Genomic DNA, 14,591 nt, shown 5'->3' with positions numbered 1-14,591 from the left:
CATATTCAGCTAAAAACAAAAGCAATGAAAATTACCCAAATCTAATGGGAATAGCCCGGAGGGGCTCAGCCTTATGTAAGGTAATGCCGAATGTCTCACTCATGTTTAAATCTTTTGCCTCCATCTCATCTGCCAAATTCCAATTAAAGTAGTGGACTAGAGATGCCAACATCAAGTGCACCATCCGGTTGGCCAAAGGCAATCCAGGGCAAATCCTTCTTCCAGCTCCAAATGGAATGAGCTCGAAATCTCTGCCTTTGAAGTCTATATCCTTCTCTAAAAATCTTTCAGGTACAAACAAATCTGGGTTTGGCCATATGCTTGAATCCCGTCCCATTGCCCACACGTTTACTAGTATGCATTCTTGGGCACGGTAAAGCCACACACCTCTTTGTCAATCTCTGCTTTGTGGGGAGCTAGGAAAGGTGCTGGTGGGTGGAAACGAAATGTTTCTTTCACTATTGCTCGTAGATAAGGCAACTTTGAGATATCTGATTCTTGAACATGTTCGTCCTTGCCAAGCACTTCTTCAAGCTCTTTTCGGGCTTTTGCCATTTTTTCAGGGTTGCGTAGTAACTCTGCCATTGCCCATTCCACTGTGCTTGATGTTGTGTCAATCCCCGCAATAAACAAATCCTGGTATAAAGTAGTGCGTGTGTGTTAAGAACAGTTGCCTAAGTTTATTAATTGCTTATCAAAATATAATTGAAAGGAAAGAAAAAGTTCAAGAAAGGTAGCCAATCACCAGAAGCAAATGTCTGATGTCGTCGAGGCTTAATTCTGAATCATCTTCTTGAGTGAGATCGAGGAGGGAATCAAGTACATCGCTACTTGCCTTAGAACCCTTTGATGATGATGCTCTTAATTGTAATCGTTCATTGATTATACCGTCAAGAGTCCTAAAACAATTTCTAAAATAAATCTTCATCCTTCGGCGTGCACCTTGTGGGTCAACAAAACGAAGTGCAGGGAAATAGTCAGCAACATTCGGCCTTCCAGCTTCTTCCATGGTACCCAATATGATTTCCTGAAACTCTTGGGACGCAGTTGAACAATAGTCTGCCAAGTCTTTAGAGAAAAGTGTGTTTGATATGGCATTCAGGCTAGTTGTGAAGGTTGCTCCACCAATATCTACCTCTTGACCACTATTACAAATTTCTTTAACATGGTCTACTAGTTGTTGCACTTTTTTTCTCCTAATGGCTTGGATGGAATCGAGCCTTTGTGGAGCAAATATTTGCATGGCAGAAACTTTCCTGAGGTTTCTCCAACGACTCGACGTGGGATGCAGCCACCCCATTGAAAATTTGTGGTGGTTGAGTGCTCGGACAGCATCCAGGATAGTTCGGCCGGAAAAGACGTGGTCGTATTTTTGCAGTACTTGTTTGGCTAGATCTGGAGAGGAGATGATTATGGTTGTCATGCTCCCGAGCTTGAGAGTCATTAGGGGTCCATAAGTTTTGGAGAGCTTGGAAACGGCTCGATGGGGTTGGTTTCCTACGAGGTCCAAGATGTTCCCAATGATTGGAAAAGGCTTGGGGCCTGGAGGAAGTCTTGGCGAGCCAGATTTCCAGGCCCTTAGGTCGTAGGCGAGCACATATATAGATGCCAACACAAAGGGAAGTAGCAGCACAAACGCTAGGTAGTCCATTAACTCAATTTCGCTTTGTTCTTAGAAGTGGCTAAGCTTGGATCAGGAACCGGAAAACTTTTCTGCTGAACAAAAATTATAAAGTTATTAGCAACGTTTTGGGGATATTTAATATATTTATGAGTATATATATATATATATATACCCCATAATTATTTTATAATACTCTCAATCAACAGTTGATTTTTATTTTTTTATTTCTTTTTTTTAACATTGACTAATTTAAAAGTTAGTTGAGTATTGTGAAATAAAAATTTAGTGCTCTGAAGATCGTCATTCCTTGGTTTGTATTAATTGCAATAAATTTCTAAGAAATCAACAAGCATGCGACCCTTTATGTATAAAAAAAAAATTAAAAAAAAAAAAAGATTTCAAGAAATCAACAGGCATGCAACCCTTCATGTATAATAATAATAATAAAAAAAAATATATATATATATATATATATTTGGAGCTCATGACATCGATCCTCATTATTCCTTCTTTTGTCTTTGCAATAAATTTTCAAGAAATCAACCCACCATCTGGATAATTTAACAAGAATAACTTTGAAATTATACTTTTGTCATATTATTATTTGATCATGTTAATATGTCAGTGTTAATTATCGTCTTAATTATTATTTTTTTAATAAGGGTTGATCATTGGCACTGCCACATCCATGAGATAATTTCGGGATTAAAGTGTAATTTTAATCATTACTCATTGCCCATCTTCAAATCTTAATAATTAATTTTAATTAACAATTATTTAAAATTTACATTCTAGCAAACAATTTAACAAGAAGGGATGGATAAATGTTACATTTTTAATTTTTGTGGTATAAGTAGGCCACACGCATTAATTGCTTGATCAAACTTGAAGGTTATTGTTTGGATTGTTGAATGTGGAGGGCTTGCTGAATGAATGAATGCATCTAATTTTCACAACATCTATTTATAGTATTAAGAGGGTAATTCCTTTTTTATCTTAATATTTTCAATTTTATAAGATTTGCTACTATAATTAAGTAATTTTTTTGAGTGATACCATAATTAATTTTAAATATTCAATTTTATCAATTTTAAACTAATTAAATATTCAATTTTATCAATTTCTAACTTTCTATAATGGCCAACTCTATAAATTAAATATAACTACTTACTATACTTCACTATAATACCCCTTAATATAATGGAATTCTCCTTCCTTCTGGCATCCCCTTTATTCCTTTACTAACCTTATCTTCAACCTTATCGTAAGGAAATCCAGAAGCCCAAAAGAAAACTATCATACAAAGGTTTTTACCAAAATTCAAAGGTAGCATGGAGAGAGGAAACACGTTGTTTAACTATGTATGCTTTATATATATATGAAGATTACGACGACACAAAAATAACTTCAATAAATAAAAAGCTAAAGTCTAGATTATCCACCTCATAGATTCTGCTTAAACCGAAAATTTTGAACTTCTATACCAAGAATCCACTTTTGCAGCGCTCTGTTATTCAAGAATCCCTTACACTAGAATCAACTTAAAATCAAAGAATCTAGAAAGAACAGAGAAAGTTATGTGAAATTTTAAGCTGGAAGCTTGACCTATATATAAAATTTTTAATTTGCTAAAGTACTAAACAAGGCTCGATAGACTGAACTATTGCTTTGCTGAGTTGGCTTGATCTCTGATTGCCATGTGTCACGTCACGAGATATTATAAGTATTCTCTTCTCGAGAAATACTACTAATACTTTCACCTTCAATTGCACAATCCATGACAAAAACAACAAAGACAGATGTATGCGCATGTCTTTTAATTATACCCATATAATATAAAGACATGCGCATACATCCATATTCCGCTAAAAACAAAAGCAATGAAAATTACCCAAATCTGATGGGAATAGCCCGGAGGGGCTCAGCCTTATGTAAGGTAATTCCAAATGTCTCACTCATGTTTAAATCTTTTGCCTTCAACTCATCTGCCAGATTCCAATTAAAGTAGTGGACTAGAGTTGCCAACATCAAGTGCACCATCCGGTTGGCCAAAGGCAATCCAGGGCAAATCCTTCTTCCAGCTCCAAAGGGAATGAGCTCGAAATCTCCGCCTTTGAAGTCTATATCCTTCTCTAAAAATCTTTCAGGCACAAACAAATCTGGGTTTGGCCATATGCTTCAATCCCGTCCCATTGCCCACACGTTTACTAGTATTTGTGCATTCTTGGGCACAGTAAAGCCACACACCTCTTTGTCTGTCTCTGCTTTGTGGGGAGCTAGGAAAGGTGCTGGTGGGTGCAAACGAAAGGTTTCTTTCACTATTGCTCATAAATAAGGCAACTTTGAGATATCCGATTCTTGAACATTTTCGTCCTTGCCAAGCACTTCTTTAAGCTCTTTTCGGGCTTTTTCCATTTTTTCAGGTTTCCGTAGTAACTCTACCATTGCCCATTCCACTGTGCTCGATGTTGTGTCGATCCCCGCAATAAATAAATCCTGGTTAAATGTAGTGTGTGAGCACTTTGCTGAAGTTTATTTCTTATCAAAATATAATTGAAAGAAAAGAAAAGTTCAAAAAAGGTAGTCAATCACTAGAAGCAAATGTCTGATGTCGTCGCAGCTTAATTCTGAATTATCTTCTTGAGTGAGATCGAGGAGGGAATCAAGTACATCGCTGCTTGCCTTAGAATCCTTTGATGATGACGCTCTTAATTGTAATCGTTCATTGATTATACCATCCAGAGTCCTAAAACAATTTCTAAAATAAATCTTCAGCCTTTGGCGTGCACGTTGTGGGTCAACGAAACGAAGTGCAGGGAAATAGTCTGCAACATTCGGCCTTCCAGCTTCTTCCATGGTACCCACTATGATTTCCAGAAACTCTTGGGACGCATTTGAGCAATACTCTGCCAAGTCTGTAGTGAAAAGTGTGTTTGATATGGCATTCAGACTAGTCATGAAGCCTGCTCGACCAATATCTACTGCTTGGCCACTATTTCAATTCTCTTTTACATGGTCTAATAGGTGTTGCACATTTTTTCTCCTAATGGCTTGGGTGGATTCGAGCTTTTGTCGAGCAAATATTTGCATGGTAGAAACTTTCCTGAGGTTTCTCCAACTGCTCAATGTGGGATGCAGCCACCCTATTGAAAATTTGTGGTGGTTGAGTGCTCGGGCAGCATCTGGGATAGTTTGGCCGGAAAAGACTTGGTTGTGTTTTTGCAGTACTTCCTTGGCTACATCCGGAGAGGAAACGGCTATGGTTGTCATGCTCCCGAGCTTGAGAGTCATTAGGGATCCATACGTTTGTGAGAGCTTGGAAACGGCTCTATGGGGTTGGTTTCGTACGAGGTCCAAGATGTTCCTGTTATTGCATGTGACTTGGTCTCATCAAGTCAACGTGTGGGGCACACAATTATTCCTTATTCTCTTAGTCTGGGATTTGCCGACTTGAAGCTTCTATTCCAAATTGGTTTCGGAATTTTTACATAGTTTGGGCTGCGTGTTATCTTCCTTCACCAAGTCAAGCTTGGAATCCTTTTAACCGATTTTTTGAGTGCTATATAAAGGCATTGAGCATTTGTGTTTTAGATGTGCTAAAAACGTGAACATTAGTGACGCACCAAAAGAGTGGAGAAAAACGTATGTGAACGTGAGAGAGAATTTGAGAGGGATTAAAAGTGTGTGCAAGGGCAACAAGTGTGTTTCTTTGTTGGTGTTTTTTGGAGGAGCCAAAAACAAGCGATTAGAAGAAAAAGGTGCTGCAGAGTGAGAGAAGAAAACAGAGATCAGCCGCCATCTGTTCCAGCAAAAGAAGAGTTTGTACATATGTTTTTTGTATTGTATTTTGGGAATAATCTCTCTTGTGTGATAATGAGATTTGGGTGTATTGAGGCTTTAGGATCTGAGTGATTTTCTCTCTACTATTATTGTACTCATTTTTTTATGGTGAATTTTCTTCGGGTCGTCTCCGCCAGAGAATGTTGGCTTGTTAAGCCAAACCACTTAAATCTTGGTGCCATATGTTGATTGCCTAATCTTGTTATTCCACATTTTTCTTGTTTTTCATATCTCGCGGATCTTGGGAAATATGATTAATTTCCTAACAACTGGTATCAAAGCTTTTGGTTCGAGTGGGAACGATGGCAGTAGAAGAAGGAAAGATAGAGATCGAGAAGTTCGACGACACAGATTTTGGGTACTGGAATGTGCAAATTGAAGATATTCTTTATGGGAAGGACCTTTATCAACAACTCGACGACATGTATGATAGCGAGTGGACTCTTCTTGATCATAAAGCCGTAGCAGTTATCAGGTTATCATTGCCAAAGACAGTTGCACACAACCTTGTAAAGGAAAAGACCACAGCAACTCTAATGGCGGCTTTATCAAGTATGTATGATAAACCGTTGACTGACAACAAGGTGCATCTGATAAAGAAATTGTTCAACCTAAAGAAGGCGGAAGGGGCTTCGGTAGCACAACATCTCAATGAGTTCAACACAATCACAAATCAATTGTCCTTGGTAGAAATTGATTTTGATGATAAGATTCGCGCGTTGATTGTCTTGGTGTATTTGCCAAATAGCCGGGAAGCCGTGGGGATGGCTGTGAGTAACTCTGCAGGGGCAGAGTAAACGGAGCTATGAAGATGTTAGGGATTTGGTTCTCAATGAAAAGGTTCGCAGAAGAGATGCGAGTGAAGCCTCTTGTTCTGGTGCTACTTTAAACCTCGAGACTCGGGGCAGAGGAGAAGACAGAAACTCTAGGCAAGGCAGATCAAAATCCAAAAAAGGGAGAAGCAAATCTAGATTCGGAGAACAACCCAATGCTGGAACTGTGGCAAGACTAGCCACTACAAGAAGAATTGTAGGGAACTGCAGAAGGAGACCGAGAATGATTATGCATACTTAGTGACAGAAGAAGTATATGATGCCCTACTTCTCTATGTTAACAGTTCCCTTGATTCTTGGGTCCTAGACTCAGGATTATCTTTTCAAATGACAGCGATCCGTGAAATTCTAGAAAATTATGTGGCTGGAGATTTCAGGAAGGTGTATTTGGCTGATGGAACGGCGCTGGATGTGGTGGGCCTAGGCGATGTTCACATTAGAGTCCACAGTGACTCGGTATGGAAGCTGCAAAAGGTCAGGCATATCCCAGAGCTGAAAAAGAACCTGATTTCAGTGGGACAGCTTGATGATGAAGGGCAATCAATTCAGTTTCATGGTGGAAAGTGGAAGGTCAGCAAGGGAGCCAGGATTTTGGCTCGTGGTCATAAGAGGGGTACTCTCTATATAACGACAAATAGCAAGGATACAATTGTTGTTGTAGATACGGGTTTAGCGCCCCAAATTTAAAATCCTCATTTAAAGATATGAATTTGAAGATAATATTATCTTAATATTTATATTAAGTAATGAGATTTGTTCTTGAAGAATTTATGGATTATATGAATATTATAGGAATGAATTTTTATTTGAGATCATTACATCCTAAGGTTTAGGATAGATTATACCTGGACAATTTAGTTGGTGACTTTAAAAGATATGATGGTATAATGATACATATTATACATTTGAAGGAAAGTTAGCTTTGAGGGATTGTTGATTTGGTGTTAGCAAACGAAGAAGGGTGTGAGAATGGTTAGATGAGATTAGATATAATTTTAATAAGGAGTGAGCCCAAGGTGTTGTTAATAATGCTCATCTCTTATTATATAAGACCGGACCCCTTCATGCATAATTCACATCATTTTCTTTCTTTTCCTTTATTTATTCCTCTATTTCCACACTCCCCTCTCTTTTTCCATGAGGCCCCCACCCGCTTTCTTTTCTTCCTTCTTTTCTTCCTTTCTTATTTTCTACCAGCACACCAACCCCTCTCTTCCCCCTCTTTCCCCAATGCCACTTATTACCACTCATTACTCCTTTCATTTTTCTTCCTTCCTTCTTTTACCACACGGCTTGGACTCTTCTTTGCATTTTCTTAACTTCACCTACTCTCCTTGCTTTATTACTTAACGGAGAGCAAGAAACAAGAAGACAGAGAGAGGGAGCTTTACGGATGTAAGAAAGAGAAGACAGGGAGAGAGAGATGTTGCAATAGAGTGAGAGATGGACAAAGAAGCATGAGAAAGAGAAAGCGGGTGAGATGTTAAGGGGGAGAAACAGAGATTTAGAGGATGGCCAATAAAATTTGCAGAATAATAAAAAGGGGTTCTTCAAAGGTAAAATTCTTCTTCCTTTAGCTATGGGTATTTGATTTTAAGTTGAATAATGTGTCTTAGATGAGAACCTTTTTTTTATTATTATTTAATCAGGATGATATTGGGTGGTTTCACTCTTGAAGAATATTGAATTAGTTTTGGGAGTTGATTCGCTATTTTTGGGCTGAGTTATAAGATGTTTTGGGTTGGATTTTAATGGGTTAACTTCCCTAAAGGAGTAGACTGGAATTAATTGATATTCGTGAATTATTATTAATTTAGTTGTGAATAAACAGAATGGAACAACAAGATATTTTTTCAAGATGATTAATTAGCAGTTTAAAGACTGATCATAGCTTCAGTCTAGAGGTAAGTAAATTCACCAGCCCTTCTAAAATTACTTCATGTCATGCTATTTATACATTCTTGTATCAAACTGTAAAGGAAATTTTTATTTACCTGTCATGGAGATATGTTGCATGCATGAAGGATTTCTAAAAGAATTATTTAGAAAGTTTCTATTTCTTTAAACGCTTTCTAAGTACAACAAGTTTATATTTGGAAAAGTTTCCATTTTGAGAAAAGAAAGTTGAGAAATGATGATGATTATAAGAAAGAAGAATGATGATAAACCCTCCTACATGTTGCCCTAAGATGCATCAAAAGAAGTACAAAGAAAAGTACAAGAAATGAGTTAAATGTTTATGAAATGAGGGCACATGTATGGAGGAGAGTATTTTTGGCCCCAAGATAAGTAAGGATGAGAGGAGTTCAGTACCGATACTTGGATGGAGGCGAAACCACTGAAGGAGGCTGTGCAAGAAGGTGGTATTCCATCAACATGACCGTTGAGTGCACCAAGAAAGAGTTAATTGACGGTCGGGCAAGGCTGACGCCACAGTTCAGTGCCATGGTCACAAGGACCTACAACCCTCATACACAGGGGTAACAGTGTACATGGGCCCTAATATGAGAAAATGATAATATAATTTCAACGATGATATACTATGATGATTTACAATGATGATTTACAATGATGATTTATAATGATGCATTATGATGATATAAAGATGATTTATTACTAGATGTAATAGTATGTATATGCTACGGGAGATGCAACCATACATACATGTATTATTACGGCTGGATGTATATTTATTTGTGAAAACGATTTTCAAAACTAAGAACAAGGAGTAAAACTATTTATGGTTGTGGATTTTACTTGCTGGGCCCCTTTGGGCTCATTCAGTTTTATTTCTTGCTTTCAGGTAGAAAAGACGCTGGAATAGGAGGCCGGAATGGGGGCGGGAATAATTATTAATTTTCAAAGTCTTTTCATATCAGTTATTGTAATAATATGATATTTCGCAACTAAAGTTTAATGTTTTCTAATTTACCGTGTAATAAAACCTCTTGAAGAATGTTTTATACATTTATCGTATCCTTTAAAATCAAGTACTCTGATAGACTTATAAATCTTTGTAAAAACATTTGTTGTAAAAGAAGAAAAGTGGCAAACTCAGCCTTAACAAGCTGGGGATGTTACAACGGGTACTGACTAAAAATTATGGCACCTAAGCCTTGGGCACATGAGCGAGAAAGGGATGAAAGTACTTCTGTCAAAGGGAAAACTATGAAGTTGAAGTCAGTTGACTCTGATTTGAGTGAAGGCTGCATCCTAGGGAAGTAGAAGAAGGTGAGTTTCATGAAAGTTGACAAAGCACCTAAGCTTGAAAAGTTGGAGCTGGTACACATGGATTTGTGGGGTCCCGCACCAGTGGCATCTCATGGAGGCTCGCGATATTACATCACATTTATTGATGATTCAAGCAGGAAGATATGGGTTTATTTCTTGAAAAGTAAATTTGATATATTTGAGACTTTTAAGAAATGGAAGGCCATGGTTGAGACTGAAACGGGCTTGAAGCTCAAGTGTTTGAGATTAGACACGGGAGGAGAATATGAAGATAGGGGGTTTAAGCAGTTTTGCGCAGTGAATTTGATTATAATAGAGAAAACGATCCCGGGAACACCACAGTAGAATGGCATGGCTGAGCGCATGAACATGACCCTCAATGAGCGTACTAGGAGTATGATGTTGCATGCTGGGTTACCAAAGACTTTCTGGGCTGATGCAGTGAGCACTGTTGCATACCTGATAAATAGGGGACCTTCTGTTCCCTTGATCCATAGACTGCCGGAAGAAGTCTGGAGTGGAAAAGAGGTAAATCTTTCACATCTGAAGGTTTTTGGTTATGCTTCGTATGTTCATGATGAGTCTGATACTCGGAGTAAGCTAGATGCTAAATCTAGAAGGTATTTCTTCATTGGATATGGAGATGAGGCCTTCGGTTATTGATTTTGGGATTATCAAAATTGGAAGATTATTAGAAGTCGGAATTTGACTTTTAATGAGTGTGCTATGTACAAGGATGGGTCAAGTGCAGAACTTGAAGTTACAGAGCAGGAACCGAAGAAGTCTGAGTTTGTTAACTTAGATGAGCTTTCTGAAAGTACAATGCATAAAGAGAAACAATTCGTAGAGGTGGAGCTTGATGAACAGTGTTCACTCATGGATGAATGTGATGCCGAAGAATCTTCAAGAGATTCACAGCACGAAGAAGAGTCTTATTCTTTAGCAAGAGGCAAAGAGAAACATGATAAAAGGGCAACAAAGAGGTATGGCTTTGAGGACATGGTTTCTTTTGCTCTAACAGCTTGTAGTGGAGATCCATCGTCTATTCAAGATGGTATGCCCAAAGAGGTGGAGTCAAGACAGAGAGGTAAAGCTTGGGAATCGGCAAATTACTTAATGTAAAGAAGGCTAAAGGGTGCAGATGGGTCTATAGAAAGAAAAAGTCATCAGAGAAAACTGTATGGTCAATGAGACTGATAGGGAGGCATGGTGTTATGTCTAAATCAGGTACTATGCTCAACTTCAATAGGCACTTGGACTTGAGTGACACTTATGGAGTGTGATTGCCCTTGGAGGTTGAGGCGGAGACATCTGGAAGAGATACGTTTTGTTAGACTTGATGGGTTTCAAGTCAAAGTGGAGATTGTTATTGCATGTGACTTGGTCTCATCAAGTCAACGTGTGGGGCACACAATAATTCCTTATTCTCTTGGTTTGGGGTTTGTCGACTTGAAGCTTCTATTCCAAATTGGTTTTGGAATTTTTACATAGTTTGGGCTGCTTGTTATCTTCCTTCACCAAGTCAAGCTTGTAATCCTTTTAACTGATTTTTTGAGTGCTATATAAAGGCATTGAGCCTTTGTGTTTTAGGTGTGCCAAAAACATGAACATTAGTGAAGCACCAAAAGAGTGGAGAAAAATGTATGTGAACATGAGAGAGAATTTGAGAGGGATTAAACGTGTGTGCAAGGGCAGCAAGAGTGTTTCTTTCTTGGTTTTTTTTTGGAGGAGCCAAAAACAAGTGATTAGAAGAAAAAGGTGATGCAGAGTGCGAGAAGAAAATAGAGATCAGCCGCCATCTGTTCCAGTAAAAGAAGAGTTTGTACATCTGTGAGAATTTTTACTTATTTGGACAGATGTCAAGTTCCACCTGTTCGAGCTTGTGATTGAGCAAGCTCTTACATGGAGCTGTCCTATTACAATTAATGTACATATATTATAGCAATAATACTGCAACAGGACAGCCTATTGCACGTACAAAAATTAAATAAATTTTAGATTTTTTGATATGGGTATACATACATTTCACTAAGAATTTTAGACAAGAAGGTTGATTTTTGATGACCGAAGAACAATATAAAATTCTAGAAGCTTTATTTTTATTTTTAAAATTCTAGAACCCTAGTCGTCGTTTATTCTACATATGCGCAAAATCCTTACATTATACATATATCTAAAGACATGTGCATATATCCATATTTGGCTAAAACCTAAAACAAGAAAAATTACACAGATCTAATTAATGGGAATAGCCCGGAGGGGCTCGCCTCTATGTAAGGAAAGCCCAAACATCTCTCTCATGTCGATATCTTTTGCCTTCATCTCATCTGCAAGCTTCCAATTGAAGTGGTGGACAAGAGAGGCCAACATCAAATGCACCATCCGGTTTGCGAAAGGCAATCCAAGGCAGATCCATCTTCCAGCTCCAAAGGGAATGAGCTCGAAATCTCTACCTTTGAATCTCATCCTTTCGGGCAAAAAAGAGTTGGGTTTGGCCATATGCTTGAATCTCATCCCATTGCCCACACGTTTACTAGTATCTGTGCATTCTTGGGCACGATGAAGCCACTTACCTCTACGTCAATCTCGGCTTTGCCGGGAACTAGGAGAGGCGCTGGTGGGTGCAGACGAAAGGTTTCTTTCACGATTGCTCGTAGATAAGGCAACTTTGAGATATCCGATTCTTTAACAAGTTCGTCCTTCCCAAGCACTTCTTCAAGCTCTTTCTGGGCTTTTGCCATTTTTTCAAGGCTATGTAGTAACTCTGCCATTACCCATTCCACTGTGCTTGATGTTGCGCTGATCCCGGCAACAAATAAATCCTGATATAAAACAGTGTTTGAGCTGAGTACTTCAGATCAAAGATCAAAATATAATAGGAAAAAGAAAAGACAATTATGCATTCTGAAGAAGTGAAGTCAATCACCAAAAGCAAATGTTTGATGTCATCACAGCTCAATTCTGAATTATCTTCTTCAATAAGATTGAGGAGGGAGGCAAGTACATCGCTGCTTGCCTTAGAACATTTTGAAGATGCTTTTGATTGTAATCGTTCATTGATTATACCATCCAGAATCCTAAAAAGATTTCTATAATGAATCGTCAGCCTTCGGCGTGCACCTTGTGGGTCAATAAAACGAAGTACAGGGAAATAGTCTGCAATATTCGGCCTTGTAGTTTCTTCCATGGTACCCACTAAGATTTCCAGAAACTCTTGGGACGCATTTGAACAATACTTTGCCAAGTCAGTAGAGAAAAGTGTGTTTGATATGGCATTCAGGATAGTTGTGAAGGCTGCTTGACCAATACCTACCGCTTGGCCACTATTACTGAAAATTTTAAATACGACTCCAAACCACACCAATAAGGAGGTTGAATAGGTGTATGCAAATAATACGCAGAATTAAAAATTAAACAATCATACAACCAAAATATGTAGAACAATAGATCACAGAGACACAAATATTTTGGTTACAAAGAGGAAACAATTTAGAAAACTCTCTAAAATGTAAAACCTCTCCGGGACAGTCAAACCCAGGAAATCAATCAACTATAAAATAATAAGGATTACAAGAAGTTCACACTTACAAAACCTTTGCAATTGACACTCCCTTGCATAAGACAAGCGACCCACTTGACTTTTACCGCAGTAGTCCTTTCCAGAACATCTAGCACAATCCTTCTACTTGATCTCCTTTACCGGAACTCCGGTAGACTTCGGTTGTATATGATCTGTGATGAAGACACAACCTTTAACTCTAAGAGAGACTAACCCTAACGCTCAATATCTTAAACGCTCTCTTAGCACATGAAATTCTTATGGGGAATTCCTTACAATTTTGTGCATAACAGATCTCTAGATATAGACTACAAGAAAACCTAGTACTAGTTGAAATGGGAAGAAAAACTAGTTCTAGTTGGAATAGGATTCATCCAAATTTTCTTCCTTATATTGAGTGACAATTTTGGCATAGCTAACTTTCGAATTTTGAAAATCTTATTTCACAAAGATTTGTAGAATTGTGTGTTAGCTTTCCAATGCCGCTGGTTTCACCTCAATCCGATTCTTGAGCCGAAAGTTATGGTCCGAATACTGATACATGTGCAGGATACGAAATTTAATCAAATCCTATTTTAACTCTAATTAAAGAATTCCGATTTGATTAAACTTAACCATATCATATAGGTCTTCTATTATGATTGGTTAAGCTTAACCACATCTTCTAGGTCTTCTCTTGACACAACACCTCGTGTATGCACTGCTGATGGGATTGCAGATGAATGTATTTTGTCACTGAATTTGGCAACTCAAAACCCAACAATTACAATTCTCTTTTACATGGTCTACTAGTTGTTGCACCCTTTTTCTCCTAATGGCTTGGGTGGAATCGAGCTTTTGTGGATCAAATATTTGAGTGGCAGAAACTTTCCTGAGGTTTCTCCAATGAGCCGATGCGGGCAGCCAGCCCATTGAAAATTTGTGGTGGTTGAGTGCTCGGCTGCTTTCCATGATAGTTCAGCTGGAGAAGACGTGTCCACGTTTTTACAGTACTTCCTTGGCTAGATCTGGAGAGGAAATGACTATGGTTGTGATGCTCCCAAGCTTGAGAGTCATTTAGGGGTCCATAAGTTTTGGAGAGCTTGGAAACGGCTCGGTGGGGTTGGTTTCCTACGAGATCCAAGATGTTCCCAATGATTGGAAAGGGCTTGGGGCTTGGAGGAAGTCTTGGCAAGCTAGATTTCCAGGCTCTTAAGCTAGAGGCGAGCACATGAATAGACGCCAACACAAAGAGAAGTAGCAGCACAAATGCCAGGTACTCCATTAACTCAGTTTTGCTTTGTGCTTAGAATTAGCATAAGAAAGCAATGGGCTTCCGTGCATATGCCTTGATCAAAAGTTAGATGTTAGGGGGGTATTTATGCAACGTCACCCAATACATGGTCTTACTCTTGCAACATCTCTTTGACTAAGAGCAGCGCCAATTCTTAGCACGAGGGTGAAATTATTAGCACCAAGAATGCAAAAGATAATACGTCCTTTCTTCTACTAACAAACAAGCAAA

The 14,591-nt window shown here is 38.4% G+C and overlaps 3 pseudogenes; all 3 read right to left on the bottom strand.

The window, feature by feature from the left end:
- Nucleotides 1-31: 31 nt before the first annotated feature.
- On the bottom strand, nt 32-1,745 carry LOC132181759 (geraniol 8-hydroxylase-like; annotated as a pseudogene).
- A 1,766-nt stretch (nt 1,746-3,511) lies between these two features.
- Nucleotides 3,512-5,646, bottom strand: LOC132181758 (cytochrome P450 76T24-like; annotated as a pseudogene).
- A 6,018-nt stretch (nt 5,647-11,664) lies between these two features.
- LOC132183294 (cytochrome P450 76T24-like) lies at nt 11,665-14,351 on the bottom strand (annotated as a pseudogene).
- Nucleotides 14,352-14,591: the final 240 nt, after the last annotated feature.

This window comes from Corylus avellana, chromosome ca5 (assembly GCF_901000735.1).
Source record: "Corylus avellana chromosome ca5, CavTom2PMs-1.0".
NCBI lineage: Eukaryota > Viridiplantae > Streptophyta > Magnoliopsida > Fagales > Betulaceae > Corylus > Corylus avellana.
Note: the sequence above shows the minus strand (reverse complement) of the source record. Positions and strands in the feature narration are given on the sequence as shown.